The sequence below is a fragment of the Eretmochelys imbricata genome, chromosome 14 (genome assembly GCF_965152235.1).
Source record: "Eretmochelys imbricata isolate rEreImb1 chromosome 14, rEreImb1.hap1, whole genome shotgun sequence".
NCBI classification, from domain to species: domain Eukaryota; kingdom Metazoa; phylum Chordata; order Testudines; family Cheloniidae; genus Eretmochelys; species Eretmochelys imbricata.
Genome location: NC_135585.1, coordinates 46404596 through 46424476, shown reverse-complemented (window position 1 = coordinate 46424476; position 19881 = coordinate 46404596). Strand labels below are relative to the sequence as shown.

Below are 19881 nucleotides of genomic sequence, written 5' to 3'. Positions count from 1 at the left end.
CCCCCATATCCCTGGGAGAGCGTCTGGGCCCAGGGTGTTCACATCCCGTCCTCACCCCTCCCGGAGCCCAGCCTGGCTCCTCACCTGGAACAAAGCAGTGGCCTCCATCGGCCTGGCTGCTGCCAGAGGCCCAGGTGCTGCCGCTGTCCCAGGCTGAGCTGCTGGTGCTGGGACAGGGACCTTCCCCCTCCTGGCCTGCAGGGGCTGGAAGGTCCTCAGAGACCGGGCAGGGCGATGCCTCCTGATGGGAAGGAGGGCTGGGCTCCTGGGGCCGCTGCTGCCCACACAACAAGCCCCAGAGCCACCCTGCCCGGCGCCCCTCCTGGGCTGGGTCCTGTCTGCCAAACCGCAGCCTGGGCCAGCTCCACTGGGGCCTGGTCGGGGCCTCTCCCAGCTCGGCGCCTGCGCCAGGAGCCGGGGTCCTTTTCCAGAAGGCCGGGCACTTCCGCCGTCTGGCCTGGACGGGAGCTGCTTCCCCGCCAGCAGGGACGCAGGGGTTGCTCTGCCCCTTGAGAAGATGGCAGCTGTTTCCCTCAGGCTCTGGGGCCACCTGCAGAGCCTTCCTCCGCAACATCCGCAGGAGCCTGGCCATCCTGGAACCGAGCAGGGAGCAGGGGTGAATCTGGGCTCAAGGGAGCCTTTCACTCATGGGCCTTTTCTGTCCCTCCTCCTCCCTGCTCCAACCACAGCCGCCCCCTCTGCCCCCACAGGAGTGCAGGGAGTGCCATCTTCACACACAGGCAGGAGTTCATTGCATGATCCACTCCCAACGTTCCCCCTCGTAATCCCTGCTGCTGCAATAGCCAGGAAGTCTCATCCTTTTCCAGCAATGAGGTCAGTCCCAAAGACCATCGGTTACTCTGGACAAGCAGCCCCTCCTGTCATCCGAGGCCACTCTCCCACCCAGGCTAGAGAAGGAACAGAACCCAGGAGTCCGGACTTCTCCTGGGAAACCATTCCTCACATCAAAGTCACAAAGGCCCTCGGCACAGGAAGCACAGGGCCCTCCTCGTTCCCCATTGATTTCCAGGCTCAGCAGCTCCCAGGGTCTGGCTCAGCTCAGAGACTCTCAGCCTGGGGAACAGTGTCCCACAAGGGAAGGGCTGGGAGCCCCATTGCTGGAACTTTTCCAAACACACTGGAGACGGCTCTGGAGAAGCCCCTGCCTGGCCTAAGAGTGAGGGGCTCTTGGGGGCTGTTTGCAAACGAAATCCCCCTTTGGAGATAGTCTCTCCCCCAGACAGACAGGGGAAGCCACCGAGGAACCCGAATGCCACTCACGTGCTCTCAGTGATGGGATGATGGATGGCGGATGTTCAGGGTCAGCAGACGTCCCACGCCCTTCTCCTCACTCTCCAAGCCCAAGGCAGGCTGGAGAGGGTGGTGACCTCAGGAGTTACCCTGCCCAGCCAGCAGGCAGGGTGATGACACTAGGGCGATCGACTGGCTAAAAAAGAAGAGTCTGTCTTATTGCCAAGGGACGGAGAAACTCAGCCTGCAGCAGGGGGGTGCAGAACACGGCCCTAGGGTGGAGGTGACAGCGCCTCCAGGATCCTGACATCCCAGCACTTTACACACCTTCCTGGAGCCTCCCAAACCCACTGGGCTGTAGCGATGGGACCCCAAACCTACTGATGGCAAACGGGCCTCAGCTACCGGCTCAGGGTCACACTGAGTGTCAGAGCCATGGATGGACCCCTTCACTAACCACTGCCGCACACTCCCTCCCACAGCTGGCAATTGCAACCAGGCCCTAATGTCTGCTCCCCCTGCCTTTGAGAGAGAGTGTCACTCCTGCTTCCATTGCTGCCTATTGATCTGTGGGACTTTGGGCAAGTTGCTTCCCCTCTCTATGGCTCTCTGGGACTCACATTCCTGAATGGGCTTTAAAAAAGACAATGGTTAAAGTTTGGCCCCAACTAGTTCTTGTTTCTCAAGACTAGCCATTTTAGCAAAGTTTAGAGTTCTTGACATTCAACATCTGGAAACATCCCTTTCTCCTTCGCAGACGGCCTTAACATCCCTTATCTCACCCAGGCTCCCTGCTGCCTGGAGTTAGAGAATTGACCCTGTTCCCATTGGACCTACCCAAGGTGTCACACAGTGAAGCGGTGACGGAGCCAGAAAGAGAAGACAACTGTCCTGATTCCTTTTCTAACTAACAGACAACAACCCCCCAGAGGCAGGATAAAGCCCAGGAAATCAGGTGTGAACATTTTCATGGAAACCTTTTTCTGTCAGAAAATCCATTCAGACAAAACCACTTTGTTTCTTGAAATCATAACAAGTAGGATGAAAATTTTTGCAAAAATATTTGTTTGCAAAACAAGAGCATCTCCTGTCCGTCACAGTGCATTAAACTGTCTCATCGTACACAAAGGGGAGACACTATGATCTACAAAATTAGATGAGATGCTTCAGTCTGAGCTAAGTAGTTGCTGCTTTTCACAATTTCAAAACAATAAAATGCAAATCAAATCCAATATTAGGTCATAATCTGGTATGGCTCAGTGTGATAGGTCACCCTCTAGTCTGCACTGCTCCGAGTGACACTCTTCAGTGGATCCCCAGCATCCACCCATGGCGAGGTAGGTGGGAGAGGATTGTTATTCCTACTTGAAAGAAGGAGAAATGAAGGCTGAGAAAGGAGCAGGGACTTGTCTTAGCTGATGCAGCCAGTCAGTAGCAGAATTGCTCTCAAATGAGCTACAGACCAACAATTGTTCATAGTAATTATTCAGCAATTATTTCAGAAGAACTGGAATGTTCGAGAGGATCATGAACTGCTCCGAGACAATGAATGCAGAGCAGCATCCACATTGGTCAAACATATAACTGATTGTGACTTATTTGCTTGGTCATAAAAGAGAACAACAAAGACCAGAGTTTCCTCCCTGTCAATAGCCCCCTCCTCAGCCAATCAAGGTTGAGACTTTGAGGGGTGGGAGGCTAAGGGTTCTCATCAAATAGCCCAAAGAATGGCCCTGGTCACCACCGAGGCAATCACTCTCAGAGCACTAGTCCAGTCTCACCTCTCTGTGAGGGCCTCCCACAACCCCCCCGGCCCTCATTCCACACACAGAGCTCCTGGTGGTAGGAGGAGAGCAGAGGAAAAGGACAAAGCAAGCAAGAAGAGAAAGGTAGGAGGGACAGAGGAAAAGGGAAAACAAAAAGGAGAAACCCCAATGTCCCCAGTAATTCTAAGGGACAAAGTCCTAGGTCAGAAATAAAATACTGCCCCCACAATCTAATGTTTTCCTTCCCTAAAAGTCAGCCGGCACCTGATGGATCAGACTGAACAGGTTCCAAACCTCTCCGAGGCTCTTACCTTCTATACAGGGACGTCTGTTTTCGAGCAAATCCACTAAAAGAAAAGGAGAAAACTCCGAAGAGGGTCCTCCTTGCGCTCACGAATGTGAAAGGGAATGCTCTCTCAGTCCTCCAGGAGAGACCTCGAGAAGGAGACGTGCTGAAGCAAAGCCACAGGGATCTCCGAGGTTGCCCCTGTCCTGCACCCCTGTCCTGCCTGGCTGATGTCAAGATCTCTCTGTGAGGTCATCGCCTCCCCACCACCTTTGTCCAATAGGCTGAGGTCCTGCCAAAGGCCCTTGTGATGTCACTGCCACACCCACCCCTCGCCTGCAGTGCTGATGTCCTGCCCCTGTCCAGCCACATTGGATGTTTGAGCTGCTTCCCCTGGATCACCCCACGCAATGAGCGTTCATTGTGGGCTCAAGCCGTACACAGTAAAACATCAGAGGCTTCTCCCCATGCTACGCTCATTTTTTCATAAATTAGCAGACTTTATGGTCAGAAGAGACAATTAGAGCGTGTCATCTGACCCCCTGCATATCACATGCTTTCTGTAGAGCATAGGAGCTAGTTTTTGACTACACACGTTCCAGAAAGGCATCTAGTCTTCATTAGAAGACATCAAGAGGTGGGGAATTCCCACCACTTCCCTTTCTAGTTTCTTCCTTTGGTGATTCATCCTCACTGTTGAATATGTGTGCCCTCTTTCTAATACAAATTGGTCTCTTTTGAGTTTCTAGCCACTGGGTCTTGTTATGCTTTTCTCTCATAGATTAATGAGCCCTTTAATACCCAATATTTTCTCTCCGTGAAGTCACTTCAACACTTCAATGATGTCACCTCCCGATCTTTTTTATAATCTAAACAGGCTGAGCTCTTTCAATAGCTCACTAGCATCTGCCAGGAAGGGAGTCCCCATAGAGGGACACCATAATCTCCCAGGGAGGGAAAAGGCTCTCACTGCCATTTCTTAACCTCATGGGGTGTTCTCCTGCTCTGCCAACCACACCCCTATTTCAGCATCTCCAGGTGCCTGAGGGAGCAGGAACCAGAGGCCATCCTGCAGCTGGGACAGAGATGGAGGTTGATGACCTACCTGCCCGTGGTGACCATGGTGCAGGACAGCCCTCAGGACATGCGAATGCAGCTCCAGATCTGGGAGCAGCTTCCCTTTGCTGGCACGAGACCTTGCAGGTTGCAGGGGGTGAGACAGGCACTAACTTTTGGAAACCCTCAGTGGGATCAGAGGGTAATGGTTTGTAGAAAGTGGTGTTGGAGAGCTTTACAAAAACTAGACAAGAAGGGTGCATGTTCCAGGGGAGCTCCAGCCCCGGTGCTGTCAGTGAGACGTGTCCTCCCAGCCCTGCCTGACGGGTCTTTCTGTCTCAGACCCTCCTTGGAACTGCAAGAAAAGTCCAACCTGTGGAGTTGTGGTTGCAGTGATAGTTGTATCGTCTGCGTTGATCGCTGCCATCATTGCTCTGGCAGGTGAGTTCCCAGCTTCCGCCCGGCTCCCTTCCTCTCCAGCTACGATCTCCGCGCATCCCATTCCCCCGTGACCTACCACACTCACTCTCTCCTCCCGGCCTGTCCGGCTTCTGCCCCTGGGACAGAGGATTCCTGGGGGATCTTCCTCCCAGACCCCTGCACCTGGGCACTCTCTGTGTCGGGACGATCTGACTGACATTAGCCCCCCCAGCCCACCTCTGAGCACTTTGGACCCAAGTCACCTTTGCCACGCGCCGTGAAGCAGTCCCTGACCAGGGTGTCCAGTGGGACAGGGTGCAGTGCAACCCTGAGCCCTTTGCCTTCCCTGTGTTGCTCTGAGGTTACCAGCCTGGCCTTCCTGGATCTTCAGGTCACGCCTGTGGCCGGGCGGCAGGTGCTGCCGTGTTACTGAAATGAGCTGTAGAACTCAGTCTAGACCCCTACACCAGCGCAGTGTGGAAACCCCCCAGTCGCTGAGCTTGGCCAGGAAGGGTCCCTTAGCACCATTCACTCCCCCGGGCTGCCCAGACAGCGTGTGCTCGTGCAGAGGGCATCTGTTTGCGGTGAACATGAACCCTGCTGTATCCCCCCGTCATCTGTGGTGGGGGGTGCTGGAGACTGTCGGGGGTGGGATTTCTCTATTGCCCTGGGATCCGATCACTGGGCCCCAGGAGGGTTTAGCAGCTGGCAGAGGGGATTGAATCCAGGTCTGTCTGCATTAGGAATCCTCTGTGCCGATGTCATGACGTCCTTGCAGTTGAATTGGTGCAAACCGCTAAAGGAGACGCACCGCACTGGTGCACAAAGGAGCTTGCCTTGGTGCAGTTCGCTGCAGGAAGTTGCCAGAGCGAGCCGCACTGCTCCAGCGCATCTCCAGGACGTGTTTGCCCAGATGTCACTGTGATTATACTGGTGCAGATTGCTCTGATACAGATGGGCCCTGAATCCCAGCTCCCTGCTGTAATGGCAGGCTGTTGCAATGGGCAGCATTGGCTCTCGCTGTGTAAGGTGGGAATCTGTGAGCTTAGGGTTGGTTACACACCTGCAGGTGCAGGGAGCTCTGCAGAACATGTGGCATCTGACCTGGAGATGGATGGTGGAGACAGGCTGTGCCATCAACTGTTAGTCACTGACTTCTCCGCTCAGTTCAGTAGGGCAGGGGTGTGGGCTACCGTGCACTGCACAGTGAAATCTACAGGCTCAGACATGCCTTGTGAGTGAGTGAACACATGCTCGTTTTCTGATCACCGCTGCCACGTTTCCTAACTCTTCCCGACTTAGAGTGTCTATTCCTCGCTGAGCGCCAGCCACATGGGTAGGCTTGAAAACCAGCTACCGAGTTACTGTGGTGCAAACAAAAGTGATGTGCTCAAAAATGTCTGGAGGGGTTTGAGTCCGACTCCTCTCAGCTAGACAGGCCTTTCAAATCCTCTTTGGTGTCTCTTATGGGTGACCCCACTGCTGCCCTTTCATGGCTCTGAAAGGGTTACACTGCCGTGAGGGCTTCCAGAAAGTGCCTTTCTTGCTGCTGTGTTTGGGGAGAGAAAAGTCTGCAGGTAGGAGGTGAATTAAGTTCCATCATTCCTGGCCCACAGTGCAACAGGTCACTTCCCGTGGCTGTGGTTTCTGGCGCCCCCTTGTGGCTTTCATGTCCCTGAGTGAAACTTCCCACGTTCTTCTCAGTTGTTCACCTGCTGTTTGTTGCGAGGTTGAAGGTCCAGCTGTTGATCTTGTGCCTGGGGTGAAATGCTCTGAGCTGTGTCAGTCCCTCCCAGGCTGGGAGTGTCCCTGGAATCCTTCTTGCCAGGCAAATTTACTGTGACAAACGCCTCCGTCCCCCTGCATCTGATTGCAGTGGACCAGCCCCAGCTGGGGGTCCCGGTAGGCTTGGCAAGCCGGTCAATTGACTGCCTGTTTGGCCTCAGTCAAATACTCCAGCGAGAGCCCTGGGGGTAGGAGGCAGCGTGATTTTTGATTGCATCATGGAGCCTCGCTGGTGTTTTTCAGAACTTGATTTCAGTGTTTCACTTTTTAATCTGAGTTAAAATAACTCAGTTCAATAATTTTTTTAAAATTAGGCATAAGTATCTATCTAAAGCTAAACCTACTGGACACAATGACATCTTGCTCTTTTTTTGTTACTGTTCTGATAAATTGGTATTTTAAAATATTTGACCATTTGTTTTCTTTTATGACACATTTGACATACCAGTCAAATGCCCAATTCTAAGTGCAACTCTTACCCTCCATGTGACTGTCTCATTCTCAGTGCTGGCATCTAAGCTTTCATCAGCTGATCTGGCCCCCCGCTGGACCCTCGTGCCCGGACGGCTGGGTCGGATACCGAGGGAAATGCTACTATTTCTCAGAGACGGAAGGAAGCTGGACCGACAGCCGGAGCCGCTGCTCTGACCCGGGTGCTTCCCCGGCTGGCATCAACAGCGAGCAGGAAATGGTGAGAGATTCTCGAATTGCCATACACTGATCTTGGCACAGTGGTGGCTGCAGCAGTAGGACCTGGGATCTGCCCCTGTGGGGCAAGGAGCAGCTCTGAGCCCTCTCCTGCTGGGTCTGAATAGCCACCAGACACTGTTCCGAGTTCAGGCCTCTGTGGCCCTCTCCTGGGGTACAGACTCCCTGTCTGGTTCCCTCCTTAGGAGGTGGGACCCTGCAGATCAGCTGCTGTAGGACCCAAAACCAGGGCTGAACCCTCCCAAACCTCCCGAGAGGTATGTTGTCCCTAGAGCTCCACCCTCCACTCCAGATGAACTCTGGGAGGGTCACGTGAGGGTTACAAACAGGGAACACATGCTTTCACAAAGGAACTTCTTCAACACTCTCTTTTTCCCCCATTCCCAATGGAAAGCTCAAGAGTTATAGATCAATGGAAAAGGAAACCCCTGAGTGCAATTTCCTCTTTCAGTGTCATCTTGGTTCTGCTCCGTGTGTTTCAAGGAGGCGAGATCCCTCCTGCCCCCCGCTTTTCCTGCTCGGTCGTCTGGTTCTGGTGAGGGTCTGCCCCTCTTGTTAGAGGACCGGTCCCTTTTGACAATCAGTCTAACAAATTTTCTCCGACCTGCTGGGGACTTTCCATTCTCCAGCACCCCTGTGGGCTGCTCAGCATAGAGGGTGATGAACAGTCAGCGGTTCTGCAAAGCCCCCGCTGTCCTGAGCTCTGCTCCTGAGGGGTTGGGAGAGTAGCTGCTCCGCACTCAGGCCTGCACTGTGGAGAACGGCTCCCCTGGCTGGGACTGGTGTGAAATGCCCGGCCTCTGCCTGACTGCAGCTCCCTGGCTTCTGTATTGCAGGTTTCAGACAAGAGGAGGAGCTGACTGCGCGTGTCTGAACGACGAGAAAGGGGTCAGCAGCTCACGGTGCTACATGGGAAGACGGTGGATCTGTAGGAAACCTGAGGTGTATGTGATGGGAAAAGAGACTGCATTGGAAGGGGGCTCGAAATGGGACTCCTAGACGTGACACTGATCCAACTCACACCTACTTGAACGAGCCAAGTCCCCGTTCGTCAGCCTGGCCAGTATCTCAAAATCAGGCAGCGGAGCCCTCAAGCAATAAGTGTGTCTAGTTTAAACTGTGGATTCTTCGTATGTGCCTTCTGCTTTTGAACCTTTAAACTCAGGGTCACATTGTCAAGCTTTTCTCTGCAGCTGAGAGGGAGTGATCTCATGAGAAGGAGTCTCAGCCACACGCTGGGGAAATGAGAGAAGGGAAGGCCTTGTTTGTTTAGACTCCAGAACAGCATTTCTCAGATGCAGCCACCAGCTGATTGTTTTGCAGCCACAAGAGCCTCCAAAGTGCCCCAACAATCGCTGAGATGTTAAGTATTAAAGGTGCCTTCTAAATGCCATAAATCCTAATGTGCGCTCCCTTTTAAATAGTACTATGCCGATAGAGCTGAGCTACATAGGTGTGGTTTTCTTTGAAGTCGCAAAGTGTATTCTTTGGCTAAGAACATAAGAAGGGCCAGACTGGGTCAGAGCAAAGGTCCATCCATCCCAGTATCCTGTCTGCCGACAACAGCCAATGCCAGGTGCCCCAGAGGGAGTGAACCTAACAGGCAATGATCAAGTCATCTCTCTCCTGCAATCCATCTCCACCCTGTGACAAACAGAGGCTAGGGACACATTCCTTACCAATCTTGGCTAATAGCCGTTAATGGACTTAACTTCCATGAGTTTATCCAGTTCTCTTTTAAACCCTGTTATAGTCCTAGCCTTCACAACCTCCTCAGGCAAGGAGTTCCACAGGTTGACTGTGCACTGTGTAAAGAAGAGCTTCCTTTTATTTGTTTTAAACCTGGTGCCCATTAATTTCCTTTGGTGGCCCCTAGTTCTTGTGTTATGGGAACAAGTAAATAGCTTTTCCTTAGTCACTTTCTCTGCATCACTCATGATTTTATAGACCTCTAACCACTGTGGTTACATCTCATGTTACTGTACCTCTAAGTGGCTATGGGCCATCTCACTGCGTGGTGTTTGGGTAGGTAGTGATTGTTCATGGGGGGGAGGTGAAAGAGTTAAAAATGTGACTGGTTATCAGAAAGTATTTCAAATAATCTAGTGCCAGAAAATGACCTTGAATGTGACAGCAGGTGGCTCCTCTGGGACCTTCTGCGAAGAAAAGCAAAACAGAGAGAGAAAAAGGAACACTTCAACACCGGGGGAAAGGCACTTTCCTGTGTTTCTGAAGCCACTCGTTCCCATTTCTGAGCAAGTTGCAGTGTGAGAGAGAAATTCATCAAATTGAAACGTATGTCGTGCAACGTCCCTACAGCACTCATACAAAGGAAGTGGAACCAAATTACCACGGTGAGTTTCAGAGGCGCGAGCTGTTAAATGATGCAAAAACCAAGCTGAAAAGACAACAGCAACGGCTCAGATTTTGTTCTTACTATTACCATTATTATTATTACTGGGCTAGGTTGATTCGGTTTTTTTGTCTGTGAAAGAAATTTTGGACATATTGGCAGATACATTCTTTCATTATTATTTGGACTTCTCTTATGTAAAGGATTTTTAAATTTAGTTCAGAATTGTTGTACAGCCGTCCACCTTTGACCAAAAAAGCAAAAGAACAACAAAAAAGACAAGACTGCACAAAGCACTGGTTTGTTCTGTGTTTAGGTCCAGTAAAGATAAGACACAACTGTACCTTTGAATCTTACAAGCTGCTGTGGACCGCGCCGGTGGGATTAGAGTCACCGTTCTGCATGTGCTCAGTAGAGCGGGCTGAGCACTCCCGAGGGACGCTCAGAGGCTTTGGGAGTGTCTATCGCTAAGCTGTACACAGAGAGCGAGGCCTGCAGGGGGCTGGAAGGTCAGGCCTGCGCTGCCAGGGGTGGTGGTTTGAGAGAGCTGACCCATGGCAGGCCTGGACAAGGCTCCCCCAAAGGTGCCTCGTTTCCCTGCTGTGAATCGCTCAAACGGGCACACGTCCCCGGCTCATTCCACCCCTGCACCCCCAGGTACAACCCGCACAAGGCATTCTGCCAGGGGCGAGGAGAACACGTGTGCTTCTGCCCTTCTGTCCCATTCCTGCTGCTTGCCCGGAGCTAGGCTGCCTGCGATGGGTTTTCAGTGTTTGCTCCTTTAAGGGGGTTTAGCGTGTGAGCGGATGCGGGAGGGGAAAAGAGAGTCGGAAAGTTGTATCCCGAGGGTTTAGGGAAGCATCAACCTCCACAGTCCCATGAAGGCCGTGGCAAATCAAGTATGTGAGGCGGTGCAGGGCGGTAGTTCACACTCCACCGCGTATGTCAGCCTGCAATGCAAGGAGGGGGGTGCACCAGACGTCTCTCTTTTCCTTGCTCGCCTGGACCCAACCCCAGGGATGATAGGGGGGATTTCTGGTTGGCTGTACCGGGCCTGCTACCCAGCAGTGTCTTCAGCCCACTCCCGGTGAAAATTCTCACCCTTCGTCTCACAAATAGGGTGCAGGCCATATCAGGCCATGCTGGGGTTGGCATTAGCTCCGCTCACCCCAGGGCCCTGGGCAGCAGACGGTTCAGAGTCTCAGTTGGTTTTAAGAGCCATGGCAGGAGAGGGGAGGTAGGAGCCCCTTAAAACTATATTGGGCATAGACAGGCTCTTGGGAAGTTTGATTTGTCCCATGGCCCCATCCCCACTCTGCCCCTTCCCCCAAGGCCTCACCCTCGCGCCCCCTCTTCCTGCGCCCAGGGAGTCAGCGCCCACAGCAGGTGTGTAAGACTAAGTGACGCGTGTGTGTGTGACGGGGGAGGGGGGTAGATAATTTCTGTATTGATAAACGCAAGAGTTCAAAATGCGTCGGGCCTCAAAACCCGACCCACTTAAAAACCATGAGACTTAAAATACTAAATGCAGAGTTTTTATCTGCTGGTTTGTGAGCCTTTGGCGGTCATGGTGTGGAAGCAGGAAGAGTAGTGTCGTCCCCAGGGGGAGCCAGCAGGGCCGGGGCAGAGAAGGGTGTACAGTGCCGGGGAGGGGGCGGCAGGGGGGCCCAGGCCCAGGTGAGTTCAGTTTCAACAGCTGGAGGTGGTGGTGCAGGGTACGGGGAGACTGAGGCACATGTGCCGGGCTGGGCTACCTACACTCGGAGCCCTGGGTATAAACAGAGAGACTCAGCCTAAGCAATTGCTTGGGGCCCCCAGCAGCTCAAGGGGGGGCCCCTAGTCCCTTTTTTTATTATAAGAACTTGTCTGTTTTAGTATTGGGGGAGGGGCCAAAAGGCAACTTGTGGGGAGGGAGAGGAAGGGATGGGGCGGGCCAGAGCCTCTCCGCAAGCTGGGGAGAGAGAGAGAGAGAGAGAGAGAGAGAGAGACACCCCCCAGCGCCTGTCTTCCCACTTCCACAGCGTAAGGTGGGGGGTGGGGAAGAGCGAGGGGGCGGGGCCTCAGGGGAAAGGGTGGGGCAGGGGGCAGGGCCCCGGTTCGGGCTCCAGTGGTTCCCCCCCCAACACAGACACTTTTAGGTACTTCCACTGCCCCGGAAAGCCGAGTGGGGGCGGAACTGGGCTGTCGCCCCTCCGCAGCCAGCTGCTGCACACAGGGCCTGCCGGGGAGGGGCTGCGGCTCGCCGGGAAGCCGAGCCCCGGCAGGGATCAGGCTGCTGCTGCCGGCCCTCCCCAGCCAGGCTCTCCCCAGCAGCTGGCTATGGCCGCTTGCTCCCTGCCTGGGGCCTGGCTGCCCGGTCTCTGTGGCGCAATCGGTTAGCGCATTCGGCTGTTAACCGAAAGGTTGGTGGTTCGAGCCCACCCAGGGACGCGGACCTGCTTTGGGGGGGTAGGGACAGCTCAGTGGTTTGAGCATTGGCCTGCTAAACCCAAGGTTGTGAGTTCAATTCTTGAGGGAGCCATTTGGGATCTGGGGCAAAAAGTGAGGATTGGTCTTGCTTTGAGCAGGGGGTTGGACAATTGGACCGGCTGAGCTCCCTTCCAGCCCTGAGATTCTATGATGGGGGGAGGGGGGGAGCAGCAGGAGGACACAGCCCTGCCCCTCCCACCCACATGTCTGGAAGACGCGCCTAATATGGTATCATACGTCACTTTGGGCCGGTTTCCCCGACAGTCTATAGCGGGGGTGGTCAAACTGCGGCCGGCGGGCCAGGGGACCCTCCTGCCCGGCCCCTGAGCTCCTGGCCCGGGAGACTCGCCCACTTCCCCGGCACCTGGCTACGCTGCGCTGAGCCGTGTCGGGGGGGTGGCGGGCGGCTCCATCCCGCTCCCCGATGCGCCTCTAATGGATCAGTCTGTGCGGGTGTCCCCGGATCCCGCGGCTATTGAAGGAGGACACCCCCGCCCAGCCTGAGCCGTAAGCCCTGGAGGCAGCGGCGCAAGAGCGGGGAGCGCTGCGGGATCCTGACCGGCTGGAGCCTCTGCTCTTCGCCCGCTCCCCGGGGGCAGACAGCTGGGTGCGTTTCCCTTCCGTGTTGCTGACCTGCCCAGCTGAGCGGGGCTGCAGCTGCGGGACCCTCTCCCCGAGCCTGGCTGCTCCAGCGGGGCAGCCTGTCCCCTCGCTGCTCCCTGTGCCTGCCCGCCGGGGTCGCTCTGAGCCCGCTTCCCGGGGGGGGCTCTGGCTCCAGGGGACACGAGCCTGGGCGAGCTGCGAGCCGGGCTCCAGGCGCCGGCTGCCCACGGAGCCATCGGGGGCTGGGGGTCTCCGCCAGCAGGTGAGGAGGGGCTGGTGTTGTGCACGGATCGGGGAGAGAGCGAGCAGGGAAGTGCCGGTTTGGGGGGGGGGAAGAGTTGGGTGGGTGCATCGATCACACTGGGGAACGCGGGGTCTATTGGGGAGGGGGCTGTGCGCTGACCAGATGGGAGCAGGGGCAGGTGGGGTCTATTGGGGAGGGCGCTGTGCTCTTATCAGGTGGGGGTATTGGGGAGGGGATGGGGCGGGGTCTATTGGGGTGGGAGCTGTCTGCTGACCAGATGGGGGAGGGGGTCGCGCGGGGTCTATTGGGGAGGGGGCTGTGCGTGGACCAGATGGAAGGAGGGTTAAGGGGGGCAAAATAGGTGGGTAACCTGCAGGAGCTGAAGTTGCCTCCCGAGACAAGAGCTCCGCTGCTGGGCAGCAAATCATGAGCGCGGATCGTTTTGGAGCGGAAGGGGAAGTGATTTTTCTCTGCAGTGAGAGAAGACGTCTCCGTTGGTCCCCAGGGCAGACTTCGTTTCTTTGTCTTTTAACTGATGGGCCAAAGTGTCCTAACGCCCCCTCTGAACTGCCGTCCCAGCAGCGCCGCGTGTCTCAGCCCGCCGTGTGGGGGGGTCTGGGGCTGACCCTCACTTGGGGTCCCAAGCAAGTGCTGGGGACGAGGCGCTGAAGGACGGGATCTTACTGGAGGGCAGATGAAGAGATTTTATTCTAGCAAAGCGCCAGCTCTCTGCCTAAAGCACCGATCTCCTGCCTGCTCTGAAATCCACCCGCTGACTTGGAGCCTTGACAGTTTGTGTGCCTCGGGGGGGCACAGGGCCATTTGGAGAAGGGATTTCTGAGATCCCCTCCTCCCCCTAACAAAACCCCCAACCAGCTAAAGTTGATCTGCTTTCCATACAGCCAAGGCTGCTCAGATCACTGCAGCAGGGTTTTAAATGCATCCGATGAAGTGAGCTGTAGCTCAGGAAAGCTTATGCTCAGATAAATTTATTAGTCTCTAAGGTGCCACAAGTCCTCCTGTTCTTTTTTTAGATGGCTGAGAGTTCTCCAGCAGAGTGCAGGGCGACCCCCAGCCCTTTGGGGGAGATCAAATGACCACGTTATGAACCACTTTGATTCTAGGTTTGCCTGCTGCTCAGCCGGTGTGAGACTCAGACGCCAAGCAGATCACACTGTGCCCGTGCAGGGAGAGAGGGGAAGGAGCCTGAGAGCTAGTTATGGGTGCCTGTCACGGGTAGGCGGGGCATGTAGCAGATCAGGTCTCTGAGGCCCTGTTTGTCAACCATTCAGTTTTCTTCAAGTTGCAAGGAGAGAGGCTTGTAGACAGCCTGGAGAAGAAATCGCTTTGCATGAGGATTCTGTCGATGTTTAAGCCGAGGGGTGTTTTCTGCAAAGGGAGGAGGTGGGAAGGAACCTGCTTTACGGCTCAGGCTCTGTCTGCACTTAAAACACGATAGCTGCTGCAGCCCTTCAGTACAGACACTTCCCACAGCAACGGGACTCCGAGTCCAGCGCTCTAGGCCTCGCTGCCTCCATTAGTACAGAAAAGAGTGAGAAAAATGATGAGGGACGTGGAGCAGCTTCTCTGTGAGGAGAGATTAATAAGACTGGGACTTTTCACCTTGGAAAAGAGATGACTAATGGGGGATAAGATAGAGGTGTATAAAATCATGACTGATGTGGAGAAAGTAAATCAGGAAGTGTTGTTTACTCTTTCTCATAACACAAGAACCAGGGGTCACCCCATGAAATTAATAGGCAGCAGGTTTAAAAGAAACAAAAGGAAGTATTTCTTCACACAATGGAGAGTCAACCTGTGGAACTCCTTGCCAGAGGATGTTGTGAAGGCCAAGACTATAAGAGGGTTCAAAAAAGAACTAGATAAGTTCATGGAGGACAGTCCCTCAACTGCTATTGGCTAGCATGGGCAGGGATGGTTTCCCTAGTCTATATTTTCAAGAAGCTGGGAATGGGTGACAGGGGATGGATCACTTGATTACCAGAGCTCCTGTGATTCTGGGTTGTTTTTTTTTTAAATCTCTCCACAATTTTGGTTGCAATTGAAACTTCTAGTTAAAGCGATCAGTGTGGGGGGAGGGCGGGGGCTGGACTCTCTGTTGCCTTGCACTTTGTTTGTGTCACCTTTACACTGATGCAAAGTGAGCATGAAATACCAAAAGAACTGCAGACACTAGTGTAAATGACACACACCAGGATCAGGGTATGGCTGGATTGGGGCCCAGAACTCTTCCCTCATCCACCCATCACGGCACAAGGAGTTTGATCCTGGGCCTCATGCCAACTGCCCATAAGGGGCAGCTTAGAAATTCTTCGATTGCACAAAGCTGGTGTGTCTCCCTATGTCACCTGCCTCCTCCCAATCTTTAGTCTGGGGACTTGGTGTGGTAGCAAAGAGAGTGTGGTGCATAATGCTGGCTCAGAACTGCTGCCACGACAGCCAGTGTAACTTAGAGCAGCCTCAACGGTGCTCTACGTTTTATGTCAGGTGCTATTTCAGGCACCAGCCAGCCGAAGCTTGGGGGAACAAAAGGGTGACTTCAAGCCCCCTTTTCTCATCCCTCTTTGCTGAGCCAAGTGAAAACTTGGCACTGCTGAGAATTCAGACTCAGGCATAAGGCAATGGAGAACGCCAATCTTTCTTCTGCTGTGAAGAGTTGGTAAAACTCAAAGCCCAGATGGCACCGTTATTAAGCCCATTATTTTTTTCTCTTTGCTATTTAAAAATAATGAGATGCAAAACCAATATGAGTGCAGCAGTAATGTTGTATGGTTCGGACACACAAGTTAAGTTTCCTATGACAACACGAACTTGATCAACTTGCATGTGTGGAGCATATTTTTCCTCTTCCTGTTGTTCTTGTTGTATTTCAAAATTTACCACCCAGGGTTCTTTGTGGCATGTAATGCGGCTTGTATTAAAAACGCCACAAACGCAAACTTACAGGAATGGGCCAGAACTTGACAGCTTACAGGAGTGGCCGCTACAGGGATCGGGGCTGATTTTAGAGGGCACAATTTTCAAAAGCACCAAAGTGACTTAAGTGGACTTGGAAATTTTACCTCTAGTCTTCCTTATGAATTAATTTTTTATTTTATTTTTTTTTAAAGGGAGCTGTAGCCTGTTTTCCACAGGGTCAGTCTCAGTTCAAGCCAATGCCGTAGGGCATTTCAGGCTGCTGTCCTGTCTGGTCCAGCCCAGGGGACAATATCTGATGCTTCCAGGGAAAGCAAGAACCCGCTGTAACATACATGGCTAGTTTTACCATGCTGTAAATGGAGGTGGGGAATTCATTACTGACCTCCGTGGCATTCAGACTATGTTCTGAAGCATGGGATTGGGCCAGAGGGACAGCTAGCGCTGGACACAGCGTCTAGGGTCTCAGATTGGGAAGTTCCTTGGAGAATTCCACTGGGTGGGAGACTCAGCTGTGAAGGGAGGGGGCGAGCAGGAGCATCTCATAAGCCAACATTGGAATAACTGAAGTAATGTTCCTTTTCCATGGAGCCTCAGCTCTCTGGAACCTCTGCAAATGCTTTAGCCACGTGTTTAACTCCATCCATAGGAGTAGCCTTGGATGGCAGTGGGAGGGCTCAGGTGCGTACGTGTTTGCAGGATGGGCGCTCAGGGCAGTCCCTGACGCCAGGGCAAAGTGGATGTGAAGAGCCACTGTCTGAATTTGGGAGCCTGCCTGCACACCAAATCCACTAGGCGCTGGGTGCATGACTGCAAGGTGCTGGGATGGGGAAAATCAGCCCTGGGTGATTATTTCGAGTAAAAAACCAGAGCCATTTCTGGGGTCTTTCAGCTTCTAATGCCCTTTCCCTTCTGCAGCTGGATTTAAGCCTATGATAAAATCCTTCTCAATGCCAAGTCAGTGCTATAAATCACTGGCCTGGGTGCAGGAATCAGTAGGCGACGTTCTCTGGCCTGGGTTATGCCAGGGCTCAGACTAAATTATTCTTCCCAAAACTTTTAAAAGCTGAGACCCGTCCTCAAGGCAAAGAAACCAATCGTGCCCCTCACCCGTCAGCAATGTGTTAGCGACCCCACCCCCCATTTTCATGGATACATCTTCAAACCCCACCCCTCCCACCACGGCTAGCCTTTCCCCATGCTTCAGGACACGCTGGAGGAGATGATCCTAACCGTCCCCTCTAATCTTAAGAGCTGAGGGACCCCATCCTGGAGCATCTTAAAAATCACGGTTCCCAGACTCTGTAATGGGGCTGCTTTGCCGGGCTCACCTTTCTCCCTCCGTCAGGTTGGCCGATGGGGATAATGAGCCTGGAGATCTCATTCCCGCTGTTCTGAGTGGTGCCCATGTGCACACGACCCAACTCAGCTCTTCCTGTGTCCCAGGAATATCTTCATCTTCTGGGATCCTCATGGCAGCAGTGGGATGATTTAACGAAGTCCCTTAGTCATGGGGCCTTTCTCTCGCTTTTGTTTCAGAGCCAGCGTCCTGGAAACGTCTCCTGGTGCGTGGAGTGGTGGCAGCGGTGGGGGTGCTAGTCTCATTATACCGATGTGGGGTTTGGAAAGGTAGAGGGAAAGTGTTTGCCTACTCGCGACTCGTCTTCAGGAAGCTGCTGACTCATCCCTCCCCGCAGCCTGGAAGTCGGCAGGATTCCCAGTAATCTGAGCTCCCCGCAGTGTGTGACAGGGACGGGGACCAGGCCCAGGGAACCAGAAACAGGAATCGAGACCCAGCCCTGGAGAATGGGGAAGGAGACCTGTTTGCGAATTCCTATCCGGTCTGCTGAATTGTTCACGTCCAGACCCTCCCCACAGTTCTTAAAAAGTCGAAGCATTTCGTTTAGACGCTTTTCAAACAAACCATTTTGATTTTTCAGTTTGAAACAATTTTTTGTTTAAAAATGTCCTTCAATTTTATTTTAAAAATTCAAAAAGTTACAACCCTTGAAATGTTCCTGGGTCTCTTTGTTTTTGTTTTTTTTAAAGATTTTTGGTTCATCAAAAATTTGGAAAAATGTTAGTTTTGTTCAACCTGAAACCGGTTTTTTTCCAACTCTTTTTTGGAATTGCCAGCTACCAAAAAATTCTGTTTGCCCAGCTCGAGGGGCGGGTGAGGATTTTGGCGGTTATATTGTGGGTCTCTAAGTCTCCTTGTTGCTCAAAGTTTTCTTACTGCAACAAATTAATTTGGGATGAGGGCAGGATGGGCAAAAGCTTCCTAAAAGTGCACCCAAACTGTGGCCCACCCCTGTGCCACCCCTTCTCCTCGAGGTCCTGCCCCCTCAAACCGCTCCTTTCCCTGAGGCCCCCCCTCACACCGCCTTTCTCCCTCAGCTTCCACTTCATGCCGCCCCTTGCCCACAAAACACTGCCCCCCGCCACTCCCTTCTCTCCCCCATCATCCAGTCACTCACACTTATGGCCAGTAAAAAGTGGTGGACCCTGGTCTCCCCTGTTCCGGCACCCCTGGGTGAGAGTGGGAGAGGATGAAGAACTCATTTCAAATATAACTCCCCCCCACCTCAAAACAGCACAATTTGCCAGCAACAGCAAAACATGCACCTAACCAACCCGGGCCAGTCACGCTGTGTTGTGTGTTACATTCCCGTCCTGGGGCGGTTTATGTCTTGGAGAATGTGAACCCTGCAGGCCTGGGTGTTTCTCTGCGTAATGTGACCTCAGTGCTCCTGATGAGAGCCGTTGTTTGTAAATGTTTCAGTAGCAGACATATTTATCATTCATGGACAGACAGACATTTATTCACAATTAGAACTGGTCAAAAATAGCGAGGGTGGAGAGGTTCATGAAAATTGAAGAAGAAACCACTCCCCCCCCCCCATAGTCTTCAAATTTATTTGGAAATGTTTTTAATTATCAAATATTTGTTTCATTTTGGTGGGAAAAACTCCACATTCTCTCTCAAGTGGGCAGAGAAATCCAAAATGTTTTTTTTAAAGAGGTAACTTTTTTCAAATGATCAATGTAATCCAAAGTGGCATTTTTAGTTCAAAGGTTGCATTGTCAGTGTAAAACACTTTTGAACCAGCTCTGTTACTGTATAACAAGATGAGTTTATTTTTCATGATGCATTGTTTGGGCCAGGTTCCAAGTGCATTTCAGTTTTTGCACAGCTCTTCTCTTCTTGCATCTGCACCTCTCATAAGCTGTGGCCTTAATTTTGGGCCTGGAAACACTTACGTGCATGTTTAACTTTAATTACTGCTGTGAATAATTCCATTTCAATGGGACAACTCTGAGGTCGGGTTTACGCTACAGCCCTACATCGGTGTAACTATGTCATTTCTTTAATTTTCTTTCTTTTATATGTGAAAGTTCTTGAGAGGTTAAAGCAGGTAAAATACATGAACAGGTTCGGACAGTCCGAGTTTGTCAGTGCAAAGTGACAGCAGAGATGTGGTATCTGCTAGTTTTCCATAAGTCTCTCAGGGTTACCCAGGAGAACTTTGGGGATCTCTGTCTTGCATCGGGAATGTTCCCTGAAAGTGTCCAAACAGATCAGAGCTACAGAACCATTCCCTGGATCCATTCTTATAGCTGTCTTCCCCGGAAAGCAGTCTGGCAAGTGTTCCTGTCAGCTCATTGCTAAGTTATCTGTCAAAACACTAGAGTTTTCAGGTGCCTAAGTAGCCCCCGGAATCAGGGTGAAATTATCCTCCCTGCCACCACCAAAATTGGAAATCGTGCCCCCGAGCCCACGGTACCCTACCGTGCTTCCCCCATAGGAACTGCATGAACAGGCAACTCTGCAAGTTATCTGCATGCCTCTGCAAGTCACCCCCATGCCTCTCCATTTCCTTGGCCACATGTATCCTGTCCCCATGCTGGCGGCTAATCCAGAAAAAGAGGGAAAGAGCTCACCACTGCGACCACCTGAGGGATGTGTTGGGTTGAGATCAGCTGGTCAAAGCAGGCAGTAGGG

General features: G+C 52.8%; 1 protein-coding gene and 1 non-coding gene across 2 annotated transcripts in view; both read left to right on the top strand.

Annotated features, from left to right (window-relative positions):
* Positions 1-19881, top strand: part of LOC144275259 (E3 ubiquitin-protein ligase TRIM39-like) — a 412642-nt gene that overhangs the window by 148992 nt on the left and 243769 nt on the right. The window lies entirely within an intron of this gene.
* TRNAN-GUU (transfer RNA asparagine (anticodon GUU)) lies at positions 11982-12055 on the top strand. Its single transcript has one exon. It is a non-coding gene; the product is annotated as a tRNA-Asn (tRNA).